Source organism: Aphis gossypii, chromosome 1, assembly GCF_020184175.1.
Source record: "Aphis gossypii isolate Hap1 chromosome 1, ASM2018417v2, whole genome shotgun sequence".
Classification (NCBI taxonomy): domain Eukaryota; kingdom Metazoa; phylum Arthropoda; class Insecta; order Hemiptera; family Aphididae; genus Aphis; species Aphis gossypii.
In genome coordinates this window covers 69128985-69137274 of record NC_065530.1, presented here as the reverse complement: position 1 = coordinate 69137274, position 8290 = coordinate 69128985, and positions in this window count along the sequence as shown.

Below are 8290 nucleotides of genomic sequence, written 5' to 3'. Positions count from 1 at the left end.
TTTGTACGTCGGTACGATCTCGGTCTCGAGTTGAACGATATCGTATACGTCGGATATCATTACGTATATATGTTGTTCGGTGGTCATTTAATTGTTTGAAATGAACTAGAGATTTTCTTTGCCGTCTACGACCCGACGAACAGAGTGCTGTTGAGTGAAACGTTGAAAAAACCGTATCGTGTGTCGACGATAAAATATATTAATATATTACACCCATGGCAAAGATGACGTTACCGTAGGTGTTTAAGAGAGAAAACTTCTTCTTAAGTATCCACGTCGCTAACTATGATCGTACTTCAAATGTCTGTGCATATCGGGTTTTGTCGGTGTCATAGTCGCCGCAACAGATTACAGCTGCAGCAATGCTGTTATTTTGATTAGAAGCATGTCTTACGGACGAGAAGATTCGTCGTGACGGTGCGACTCGGCTGTGGACGATAAATACTAAGATAAAAATGTTCGCGAACATATAATAATATTGTCCGTAACGCGTAGAAAATCGGTATACATAGGTACCTACCGTGTTCTACGGATTTCGTCCGAACCAATTATAAATACTCGTGTGGATTCACACAATAGGCTCGTCGCCGTCCGCTCTCGGCGGTAATTAGCATAATTAAAAAACGAATTTTGAAAAGTTAAAACCCCATTGTGTTCCGGAAACAACGGCTGCCGCTGCCGGGCCGCGTCGTTATATATATTTTATATGTTCGCATATAATATGTATGTGTTATTGTTACAAAAAACGCACTGCGGCGCGTAAAATTTAATTTCCCACCGACCGCGGTAAAATTGTAATGGCCGGGCGAAGCTTGTTTACGATGATAATATATTATTATGCCATTATGTACGGCTGAACGCGTGCCAAACAATGTATAAAAATCATTCCGACTCGACAACGCTGCGGCGTGGTGCGAGCTTTATATAAACTGTCTACTTCCGACACGATTTTTCCGATAAACGACCGAAAATAAACTCCGAAACGATCGCCGAAACAGTTCAGGTAGATCCGATGTGAGCGACCGTTTATTACGTAAGTGCCTATATAGCGACGATAAATTAAAATTATATATTTGAGAACGTTATTAAATCCTCTATCAAACATCACCCCCCGGTCCGCGTCCGATGGTTTATCGTATGTAGTAACACCGTACTTATATAATATACGACATAATCGGTGCCGGAATAACAATTTTGAGCCCACATATTATGTTTCAGAAGCTATTTTCCAATAAACGTATATACGCAAACAAGGTAAGGATCAGCTACCTATTTGAAAATTGAACACTCAAATATTACATAAAATAATAAATTTCATCAATAAAACTATAAATTTAATGATTTGTCAAATGAATAAAAATAAAAAAAATAAAAAAGTAGAGTCATTTTTGATACTTAAGGGTGTGTTTATTGTATATAATACGCACATATATTTTAAATATTTTGAATATCTTGAATATATTTTGAAATTCATTGTCAAGTTGAATATTTTATTTATTTGTTATTTTAGAAATGTTTGTGAGTGATAAAAAATATTAAAAAAACGAATAAAAAACATTATTTTATTCCACGTTTACTTCCTGAAAAATATGCGACATTGGTTTATTGAAATAAAAGTTGTTCTTTATTTAAAGGTTGTTTATTTTAATCTAAAATTATCAAAAAAAAACTTTAAGAGACTATTTTTACCTTGATTTTTACACAAATTAAACTAATTCAAATTTTATGTCCATTATTACTACAAAATCATAAATATTCCATAAATTGCCTACTAAAAAATTATAATCACTCGCTTTTAAAAATAAATAATACTTTTTTTATAGTTTTATAAATAATAAAATTAAAAAAAATAGAATAAACGAATTAGTTTATATAATCTTATCGATATATTATTGCCTTCTATGTACAAAGTATTTATTTTACTTATTTTGTTTTAAATAAACTTTTTAAACTCATGCGATAATTAAATTTTATAATATTCTTTCGTTTTTAATATTGAAATTATTGTTGACTATTAAAATTAGTCTTCTAATTGTTTTTCATTAAAAAACTAACTTATACAATTAATTGATTTTTTTTTATATATAGGAGTACATGCGTGTAGTATGTATTATATTGCCATTTATTATTTCTCACCATCTGAAGATATTATTTTTCAATCTCCATACATCCATACTATAATGGTGAATAGTTAAATATTTTATTCCTTTCAAGCGTTTTTATTTTACATAACAAAGACTTGAAAAACAATTTCGCGATAAACATTTCCAAGATAATATTATTACAATGATATATAATAGCAGTATACCTATTTACCAATACTTTACTTTAAATAATAAAAGCTAGCAATAAATATTATGCTTGAATGTATATTTTATGCTAATAATACCTATATAGAGATAATCTATGTTTTTACTGATTTTAGATTTATATTTTCAATAATTTATTTTTTATTAATATTTGTCCAAAAAATAAATATGATATACATATTTAGATCTCATGATTTCGTAACGCAAAGTTATTAATACATTATTTTTTACAATATTTTACCGATTTTCAAATATTATCTATTAACTATACACGTTAGTTGTTAGATCTACTAAATTTAATTAATGCCCTCTCAGATTATACTTTTTACTCTATTGAAAATTATTCCAAAGTCACTCGTTATCGAATTTGTTCTCATTAGTCAACAGTCATTAGGAATTTATGGGCATATATTATGTGTATAACTATAATTTGCAAACGATTCCTGAAGTTAATTAGGTACTCCTCGTTTGAATTATAAAACCTCAAAACCCAATGCAATAAATATCCGAACGGAATGGATTTTAAAATTTGCCAATGCAATTGTACATATATGTATGAATAAATGTTATGTATTTTATTTTGCAGTGTTTGATGAAGTCCATTATACCCTTATAAATTATATCACATTCCGTGTTCGCTTTAGAATATAGTATTAAATAGATTTTTATTAAAAAAAAAAAATTATAATAAAAAACAGAAAACTTCTACACACTGACGAGGTGCATATTTTTATACGCTTTTGTCATAGTGAATCGTTTAAAAGTAATTTAAACACTGCACAAGATCCATTTGAAAGATATATATGCCACATTTGAATATAATATGAAACAAGAAGAGATTTATTTAATCACGAAAATGAATGTTTCGTGCGCATTTGGCATGTTGGTATTATTTTTAAAGAGAAAAGAACGTTGCCGAGTTCGTATTTTCATTCATAGTTATGTTAGCTGTTAAATACACATAAAATAGTTTGAACGGTGCACCAGGAACGACTTTCGATAATTAACTGTTACTATGCATGTAGCGTGTGATTGTCGAATTATAATATAATATCCTTAATCACTGGTGGTACTATATAATTATAAACTACCGTGAGTGGCCGTTTTCAAAAAAAAAAAAAAACCTTGTCAAAAATTAACAAGTTTGAAATAACTACTGTGCGATATGGTTTATTAAATATTTAATTACTATTATATATATATATAAGGCGCCTTCAATAACGTTAATGGTCAGTGATTTTTTATTGATTTAATGCATCTGGTGGTCAGAAATTCAACTATTTCAATCGGTATATTATAAATAATTTATAATATTACGATACCATCGAGATTTGACGTTAATGAGCAATATGATCGTCTGACTTATATGATTACAACACGTCTGCGCTTTTGCTTAGTTATAGTTGACAGTCGGTACTGCAATATGATAGGATGATTAGTATGCATATTATGTGGATATTTAGATACTGTTTCAATAAACCGTGTATGTGAGTTTTTTTTTTAATTCGAAACTTATAAGTCAGACGGTGACTATTGCGAAGAAAAATTAACATCTTAAACCATTCAAGTAGTCGTGTATTCTTAACATTGTTAAAAAATAAGCTTTATAATTAGATTTTTTTCAATAGTGAAGACGTAAGACGTTTATAATTTAAATAAATAATTATTCAATACATTTTAAACACTAGCAGATAAGATTAATTTCGTTTAATTTTTCTTTTAATGATGTATCTATAGAATATTTATTTTTAGTTATAAAATTAATTATTATTTGTTATATTTTTTAAATAATTTAATATTACATGTGATAGAAACAATGCGTAAATTTTTTAATGTAACTTATTGAGTATTTTTTCAATCGCTGACCATTTACTTTCTACTACAGGACTAAATTATTGTAAACAAATCAACCAGCTTCGCTATTCGTGCACATACTTGCAGACAGTTTAGAAGCGGTTTGAAATTAATATAATTATATTAAATTATAAAAAACATACTGGGATTATACGTTTCATAGACACTTTCCAATCCTTCAGTGAAATCTGTGATAAGTTACTAATAACTGAATAAATTTCAACCACAATTATCATTGATAATTTAATTAAAAATTAAAATTATACATTGATGTGAGAAAATGGTTAACATACTACTCACCTCCCTACAAGGGCGTATTTCTGGGGGGGGGCGATGGGGCGATCGCCCCCCCCAGAGCCTCTGTTTTTATTTCTATTTAATAGTACCTACCTACTTTAATATTTTCGTAATTATATGTAATTATGATACAAAAAGTTTTTTTTTAAATTGTATCAATAAGTCGCCCCCCCCCCCCTTGAAAATAGGGCCAGAGACGCCCTTGCCTCCCTATAGGACCTAATATTATAAGGCTTATAAGTTATAATATATTAGAGGCCCCAACAATATTCTCAAAACTACGTCTGGAAGGTAACATAATATTATATCGAAATGCCAGGTACCTATTTATATTTTATAAGCTACGAATAAAGACTATCTACACTTAATATTGACACGTAACGCGTACAATTCTATATTATGTTATGTTATATATTTCACTATAATACAATATTAGCCCTTTTATGGCGTAGATGTGAATAGTCCTAAGTAAAATGTGTTTTATTTTTATTTCTCACATTTGTATTGTATATTAGAGGCTTTTATTAAGATGTAAATACAATATGTTTGATCTCTAGTAGGTATTTCTTGTTTTGTTAGCAAAACCCTGCAGGTATGATGATAAGTAATATTATTGTTTGTTTTAAAGTTGAACACAGTTCTATAATAGACGGTAGTTGTACAGTTAATTAATATATTTTTGTTTCTATTGTAAAGAGTAAGTACAGCGTTGTTGATAGAACCGTATTATTAATTATAATATTTTGAGAATTTAATATATAAATGCTTTATAGTTTATTAATTGGTAAGTTTTTTTTTATAATATTAAGAGGTGATTTCTACATTTCTAGTATATATTAATAATTAATATGAAGTACATATATTATAATTACGGTTTCCTTTTTTTAGCCAACAATACCTATAAGTGTAATTTAAATATCTGTGAAATATTAATTTATATCACCTTGAATTAGGTCTACATTTCAAGTTACAGTACTGAAAAATATCATTGAATTAATCAATATTATGGCTTATAGACGGTAGTGTTAAGTTCAAAAGTATACAACTTAACATTTCTAGTAAATGTGTTTTTCTTAGATATCTAAAAAAAGCAAACAACTAAAGAATTGAAAGTACTTAAAATATATCGTTTCGAATAAAATCCGACTTGATTGTGACCTATTTTTAGCTGGTGATGTCAGTATTTAATGAAAATCAAGTACATAGTAATACAGTTTAAATGTACTGACCAAACAGCTGGTCCCTAAATAAAATACATATACACATTACACAGTAATTTGGAGTAATTCAACGAAGATAAAATAGTATATAAATATTTTTTTTAAAACAATATAATATAATACTTAATTGGATTTTTGAAATTTTTTTAAACAATTTCACAACCTTGCATACAATTTTTTGTGACAATTAAAGTATTTTAACTGTAAAATCCGTGTTTAAATAGCCATCAAAATAACATAACTTATTAAATGTTCAACTGTACAAACGAATACTTACTAATTACTATATCCTATAGAAAAACGATAGTTATCGTTGTGTATTCAAATTAGAACGAGATGTTTGATTCGATAAGCTGATAATTTAAGGTAATTATGTTTTACAGTTTTCAACGTGAATAATAATAAGTGGCCGTGACCTATTGTTTTTACTGAATAACATCACACATTTAAAATTCTGTTTGAATACGTAAAGTAAAAGTTTTCAAACAAATGTGAATTTCAGTTGTTTTAGAAACTAAAACAATGAGTATAGTGATAATTACATAAAACTATAGTATACTACAGTATAGTTGCATAAAAGTTTGAATCATCATCAAAAACAAAAATAATAGTATTATGAACTTAGTCTCGATAACATAAATTAGTAATAAGTCGTTACACACAAAATTCTTACTTTAATGTATAGAGTATTCTTTTGAAACGCTAAAATTTTGGGGTTATTATTCATCGTTAAAAACTGTTTTTATTCAAGTTTGAAATAAGTTCACACGTTATTTAAACAGGAATTGGAAAAAAAAATTTCAAACAAAATTCATAGCTCAAAATATTAAGAGTTAAATTTTTTTAATAACGTTTAATAACCTATTATTTTTACATTGTTTTAGGCGTTTTAGGAGGAGTCAATCAGAGTTATTAAACAATTATTAATTGTCTATGAATTATGAGCATTTCTACTTTTCTACTAATAATAATGTAAAAGTTATGAGTTTTGTATAAAAAAATTATATTATATGTATTATTAAATTATACTAGACAATGCTATATAATATGCTAAAAGCATTTGTATATTACAATGTTATCAAACATAGTTTTTGAATGTAATCGCAAGTTATACTTAAATGTTCAAACAAACGTGTATTATATTATGTAGCTGTAAATAATGTGAAAACAGTACTCAGTGCAAAAAAATGCACTTATATCTTATACTCCTATTTGAATCAGTGCTGTGCAAAAATACTTTATTGCGTCCTTTTAGGTCGGTACATATATTCAATGTTTACTCTTTTACGAAATGCGTGTGCTCATATATATATGTCATTTGCTTTTTAAACTTTTGTTTGGTTACGGTAATAATGTATGCAATACTGTAATATTAATAGTTTTTTGAATACTTAAACGTTAAACAATTTATTGCTTAACATTTTTCAGCTATTCGTGAAAATGCCATTTCAAAAGAACACATTCATCCACGTAAATGGGTCACATTAAACGTCGCAAACGAATCAGCCTAAAAAGAAAACGAGTGACTTTAAGTAGTTTCATTTACGAGGAGAGTATTAATGTGTTACGGTAATGAAATAATTTAATAGTCGTAAAAATATGTAAATAGAATAAAAACATGGTTATCAATAATATATACTAAGTATATAACATTATAAAATGTATATTTAGTGAAGACATTATTTTTATTATTAACGATGTTGTCATTACCTGTAAATTGTTATTTCTGGTTTGTATATGAGTATTGAGTAGATACGAGTATATGAGTTAAATATGACTATACTAATATGGTAAAATACAAACATCAAAACTTAATGAATAAAAATCTAATATTTATCAAAAATTGCATTATTAAATATCTATACAGGTACTATTATAATACATGGCAAAAAGTCTAATTTTAAATATCAATAAATACCATCCCTTTTATGATTAAAAATTACTTCAAATGTATTGAATTTAAGCCGTTTGAAAAATAATAAGTAGGTAGTTTCACTGAACACATAATACACACATACGTAATATTATAAACGTTTCTTTACTAATTTCAAGTTTTGTTGAGTTTTATATGTATTTTAAAAAAAGGGAAAAGTAACTATAACTGTTCTTCCATACAGTATGAATCGATTTTACCTCGTCATTGAGTATTGAGTAGTTTACTGTAATTTATGAGTTAAATTTAAATTCAATAAAAAATCGTTGAATACGAAAAATGATTCTGAGCGAAGACGGTTCTGTCAGTCTATCTTAATATATTGCTATTGATTATTAAAATAGTTATTATTCTATTATTATAGTAACATAACTATGTTAAATATTTAGTTTGATTACCTTTTAAAAAGTTCTTGTGTATTAAACGTAATAATATTCGTAAAAGTTTCAAATTCCTTCGAAAAAAAAAATTTGAATTACTTAAATCGAATTTTGTCCAAATTTGAATTTAAAAACCATAAAAAATTATTTTTATATCTTTTAAATGTTTTGAACTATTTGTTAAAATATACTTAAACTTAAAATTCATTTTCAAACCTATGATATAAAAACTGAATACTGTACATTTTTAAATACAAATAATTTGAAAATTTTTGTGACTGACAAATTTTATTAAAA